A 6,484-nucleotide genomic window follows, 5' to 3' on the forward strand; every position below is an offset into this window, starting at 1 on the left:
GAGCATGATCAATTAAGTTAATCACTTTTGTGTTTAATTTGATTGCGTATTCCGATTAAATTAATCATGGGTTTACTTGTGATTAATTTGATTGAGTTTTTGGATGTAGAAAATCATTCTCATGGTTTTTGGTGTCCAATCAAAATCCTTCTTTTCTTTTGAAATTAAGGTCGCTCTTGTTGTTCCCTTGGGAATGACATCAAATGGGGGAGAGTTCTTTTGAACTTGTGCTTAATGGTCATATCTTAAGGGGTGTGCGGCTGTGGAATTTTAAATGGGTTATCTTGTATCTTTAAACTCCTTGATGAATGCTATTAGCTTCGGCTATATGATTACATCTAAATTAGATGGTATGTATTTTCTTTTAGTCATGAAATGTCTCTTACGGAAATTTCCTTATGATACCGTTCTTGTACCTTTGCCAATTTTATTGACAAAAAGGGGGATAATTAATATGTAGTTCACACTACAAATACATATGGTTTTCGGATCATTGTGTAAGGGGGAGTGGTTTCCATGTGAGATGGAGTATTGACTAAGGGGGAGTGATACATATCACCATAGTGTTATTCTTGAAGTTGTGATACAATTGGACTTTGACACTGTGTAATAATATTATGACACTGTGTAGCAATGATCGAGACCGATGCTTTCTCATTGTTATAGCTACGGATCTTCAACAACGGTGATACTAAACTTACAACCTCTATGATCATTGGAGTACTTGGAAGTGACGAAGATTTCGAGGAATGTTGAAGATTAGACATGTGGAATAGGAGCTACTAAAGTTTCTTTATCTTTTTTGTATTCCATATGTATTGATAGTTTTGTCACTAAAATTGACAAAGAGGGAGATTGTTAGAGCATTGCTCGGTCGAACTCGCATGTGTTACTATCTCAAGCATGTTTGTCAATGTTAGTGATCAAAACTATAAGTCTTGATTTCTAGTCTACTATAGCTAAGTCTCGGACTAGGATAAAAAGTGTAGTTGAGCTCAAGGACTTCATGGAGATTCATCATACAAGAAGAAGAACTACTCAAGGAACCGGTGGAACTTCTCGACAAAAAGGTATGTGAATACTTGAACTTATCTGTCACTCAAAAGTCTATCTACTCTATCTCTTACTTCTTGAGACAAAAAGTCGTATGCTATATATAGACTTAGATTATACACATTTGGTATTTCGAGCCGAGTATACCTCGCCTATCTATATCTCGAAATATGTGTTGGTAAGCGTTTCGCTTCGATCATGTTTATCTTTACCTAGTGATGAAAGTCATGATATGTTTCAATCACTTTGAAAATTGCTTTGACGAGAAATGGTGTAACAACTACATAACGTCCTCTAAGAATGTTTCAATGGTTGGAATGAGAGTTTAGATTACATAACCAATGGTGGACATAAGTATTGTTGTGGAAACACATATGTGAAAAAGTATTATCCCTTGAACCAAAGTTTGAGAACTTTGTTGATCAAGAGAAACCGGAAGAATGGATTGTTGCCAAGTCCGCGAACTCAGTCCGCGAACTGCCGAACTTCTCATCTCGAGAAATTCTGCTGGAGTTGACAAACTTGCTGCGTGAGTACCAGTCCGAGAACCGGCGGAAAGTCTTTGCCGAGATTTTCTGCTGGAGTTTGTAAACTCTGTCGGTTGCTTAATTCCGCGAACCTAGCGTGCAAACTTAAGAAGGTTATATATATGAAGATGATTTTTGAACTTAAACTTATAAAGACTAAGGAATGCAATTTGCAAACCATGTCTTTAAAGTTCATGAACCGATTCAAGTGAATCAAATCATCTTTGCTTCGATTGCGTCTTTTGTATTACATAAGATTTCCTTGCAATTGAACAACTCTCTAACTAGTTCATTTGAGTCATTTGAACTAGTTATGGTGATGAAGAATATGGATGGTATGAAATGCTCATATGGCTAACCTTTTGGTTAACTATTGTTGAACCAACAATGTACACGTTTGGGTACGGTTAACAAACCTAGAAGAGTGCATTTTATTTGTGCATAATAAATTAAATTTTTCGATCTAACGGTTGAGAGATATTAGCTTGAATCTAAATCATGTTTTCATCTAACGGTGGATATTGTTTGCTTTGTGACCAAGGAGAAACCCTAATTTGAAAGACTATATAAGGGGACATCTAGCAACTCTGTAAAACTAATCCCCACACTTCATGTGTGATACTAGTTTGCGTGCTAGAGTCGTTTCTCCTTTAACCTTTAGTTTTATTCTTCTAAAACCAGGTTAACGACTTAAAGACTTCATTGGGATTGTGAAGCCAGACTGACTACTTTTATCGTAGTTATGTGATCTGATCGTGCATCTATTATCGTACGAGTACAATCAGATTGATTGGCTTGAGATTAATATCTTCGATAGGCAAGATATAAAAAGTAGTCACAAACATCTTCGTCTCATTGTTTGTGATTCCGGAACAACTTGTTTCGCTACCATACGATTAAGGTTGTTGTGAGGTGGTTGATTTATCTAGGCTGTTTTTCGGGAATATAAGACCGGATTATCAGTTAGTTCCTGTTCACCTTGATTATTATCAAAAGACGGAACAAAAACTTTAAGGTTTTTCTGTGGGAGACAAATTGATCCTTTGATAGACTTGTCTGTGTGAGACAGATTTGTTTATTGTCAAAGCCTGTGATTTTGGGTCGTAGCAACTCTTAGTTGTGGGTGAGATCAGCTAAGAGAATAAAGTGCGCAGTATCCTGCTGGGTTCAGAGGCGTAGGGAGTACAAATGTACCTTGGATCAGTGGGAGACTGATTGGGGTTCAACTACAGTCCAGTCCGACGTTAGCTTGGAGTAGGCTAGTGTCTGTAGCGGCTTAATACAATGTGTTTTCAGTCTGGACTAGGTCCCGGGGTTTTTCTGCATTTGCGGTTTCCTCGTTAGCAAAATTCTGATGTCTGTGTTATTTCTATTTCCGCATTATATTTGTTTATATAATTGAAATAATACAGGTTGTGCGTTTGAATTAATCAATTGGAAATCCGACCTTCATTTGTTGATTGATATTGATTGATCCTTGGATATTGGTCTTTGGTACCATCCAAGTTATTCCTTGTGTTTGATTAAAGACTCGCTCATTTCTATTAGCTTGAGTAAATCAAAACAAGAGAGAGATATTAACTCCTTGAGAAACTTTTACCTAGATTGAGTCTGATTGTCTAGTTGATTCTCTAGAAAGTGTTTCGGAGTTAGTCCATACAGATTGCTAAGCGAAATATTGGGTGGTGTTGTTAGACCCCCGCTTTTTAACTACAATCGCAGAAAAAACCCCGGACCTCGTTCAGATTTGAACACCCGAATGTATTAATCCACAACAGAAACTAGCATACTATCAGACATCGGAGTAGAATATAGTTGAGACCGAATTCACCCTCAATAAATTCATTTACATTGTGCTCCTTACGTCTCTTGAACCTCGCAAGGGTTTATGCAATTGATCCCCTTAGTTGACGTCCTTTGCAAACTAAGAGTTGCTTCAACCTAAATGAAGAATTTTTATACCAATATTCCTCTAACAGATGAGCCTATTTGATTTTCATGGATATCAATAGATTAAGGCTTATAAATTTGTTTGCAATAGGCAAATCTAGAAAACCTCACAAATCCGGAACACTTGCATTCAGTTAGTTGAGAAGCCTGGATTATTAACCACCTATCAATAACACTCTTAAATCGATCAATAAAGAAGAGTCTTAGATATTTATCTTGAGGAATCACAAAGTCTGAGACGATTAGCATACTATCAGACATCGGAGTAGAATATAGTTGAGACCGAATTCACCCTCAAGAAATTCATTTACAGTGTGCTCCTTACGTCTCTTGAACCTCGCAAGGGTTTATGCAATTGATCCCCTTAGCTGACGTCCTTTGAAAACTAAGAGTTGCTTCAACCTAAATGAAGAATTTTGATACCAATATTCCTCTAACAGATGAGCCTATTTGATTTTCATGGAGATCAGTAGATCAAGGCTTATAAATTTGTTTGCAATAGGAAAATCTAGATAACCTTACAAATCCGAAACACTTGCATTCAGTTAGTTGAGAATCCTGGATTATTAACCACCTCTCAAGAACACTCTTAAATCGATCAATAAAGAAGAGTCTTATATATTTATCTTGAGGATCACAAAGTCTGAGACGATAAGAACTTTGTGATTTTTATATATCTCGTTCCTGAAAGAGATTACTAAAACCTTTATAACATAATGAACAAGATTAGGATACATGAACTATCAAGGTAAAGATAGTCGGACCTGGCTTCAGAATCCCTAGGAGAAGTCTTAGGTCGTTAACCTAATCATGCTTCTCAAAGGAAACCTAGGTTCATAGAGGACGACTATAACAACAACTAAGACACACAAGTGTTGGGGATTAAATTTCTTGGTTTTTTAAGTCTCTATATTTCTAGACTTTCAATACTAGGGTTGCTTAGAATTCAAGCTAAAATAACTTGAGGTTCAAGCAAACACTTTTTCTTTTAGGAATTCATGCAAGCATGTGAAAAGTTTGTCTTGAAATTATATAAATAAATATACATTATTGTCTGGGTACCGGAACTGTGTATAATGATAGTTCATGGCAAATATGTTAATATCATGTTCATTTAAATATTTAAAACTTGAATCGTGGTGCACATACACATGGTGTTTTAGTGACAAAGATGTCTTAGAGGTGTTTATGAAACTCATAGCAATGCTAAACGTATTTTAGAAAATAATCTAAATGTATCTGCTTTAGTTCATACTAAGTAGGTATGCGAAAGCATACGCGTACCTGTGGACCAGTTTATGAATTTAGATATCCAGGGTACGTGTTCTTTAAGGAAACTAACGAACTCATACCCTTGAAGTATGCGTACTGGGTACATGTACTCTCCACTTTACACGGCCTCAGAACTAAGGGGTGTATGCATTGGGTACGTGTACCTACGCTTATTCCGGAACTCAGATGACGATATTACGTGTACCTTCTTGTGTCCAAAATTACCATACATGTGACGGACTGGAAAATTACGCCTGGCGCGCCTGGGCGTGCAGGCCATAACTCCCCCGATATGCCATGATGATGCTACGATCCGGCCTTATGGATAGGCAAATGCACGTCCATTTGCCCTTGCAAGCATGCTCGTAGAGCATGATGCAGCTAAATTAGCTTCCACACCGTTCCAACTTACTCTCGTTCAACAAAGGTTCATTAAGAAAATAAAGACTTTCTTAAAACGGCTAAAACGGCCTTTTAAGGCCCAAAATAATAGAATTTGGAAAAATCCCAACTCCGTGATGTGTACATCACGTCTTGATCATTGGAACGTTTCCAGTCAATTTAGATACTTCTTGATCTAAATTACGACACTCGGGTTTTTAGCCTCAAGATAGGCTATATCTTGCTCATCTACATCAACTTGTCTCATCAAGTTTGGCCACAATCATCTCTTGCGTCGAGCTACCGAGCCAGATGATATGAGAGGCCAAAATGACGCAATCATCTCACAATTAGATAATATGAGTGACAAAGTGCTGGACCGGCAATGCTGCAACTCATTGCGGATGCCTACGTACCCTTGCCTACTCTAAAGGGATCAAGCACAGACCGTTGTTCATCACGAAGGGACCGCAACTTATTCCAACTCGTTTACAAAGCCATGGCCTGGAAAAAATGGTAATTGCCTAGTCTGTATAGGTCGTTCCGTCAAAATGCATCCAAGTGATAGATACTTGGTCTGTTGCATGGCATAGTGATGCCCATGTTTAATATGCTCCATCGGCAAGTCTACGCAGCTATAAATGAGGCCTAAGCATCATTTACACAGTTCCGGCTAAGATATAAAGCTTACTTGGTGCATGGTCCGCATATGCACCTTCAACCAAGTACCCCTTCCTATATATGTTAACTTTACATTTTCACAACTTAAATTGGGGGACCAAAAATGATTCACCAACTCCCACTTTTACTATTCATGGACGTTGCCATATATTTCTGAATAACCGTCCAAGATGGCTATTCACTTCCAATTCCAACTCTGATTTCCAGTCATGATGGTTGTCCGCTGCCAACCCAATATCCAGCCCCGATGGTTGTGCACTGCCAACCCGATGTCCAGCCATGATGGCTGTCCGCTGCCAACCCGATGTGCAGCCATGATGGCTGTACATTGTCAATTCATTGGCCCTAGGCTAATGTTCCTTTTACTACGCAACAGAAGTTTTAGATGAAGCTTCATCTCATGCCATGGCACATCTTTGCGCGTGCACCATGCTAAAATTTCGGGGTGTTACATCATTCACCCCTTCAAAGAATTTCGTCCCCGAAATTCAAAACAAAACTATTATGGACAAATTCTTCGTTTTGGATTTCCTGAGCAAAAGTTCCATACCATATGCTTAGAAATCACGGGTTTATTCAAGTTGTCATGAACAACAATTTAGACCTTCTGAGCAAACGTC

This window comes from Papaver somniferum, chromosome 8 (assembly GCF_003573695.1).
Source record: "Papaver somniferum cultivar HN1 chromosome 8, ASM357369v1, whole genome shotgun sequence".
NCBI classification, from domain to species: domain Eukaryota; kingdom Viridiplantae; phylum Streptophyta; class Magnoliopsida; order Ranunculales; family Papaveraceae; genus Papaver; species Papaver somniferum.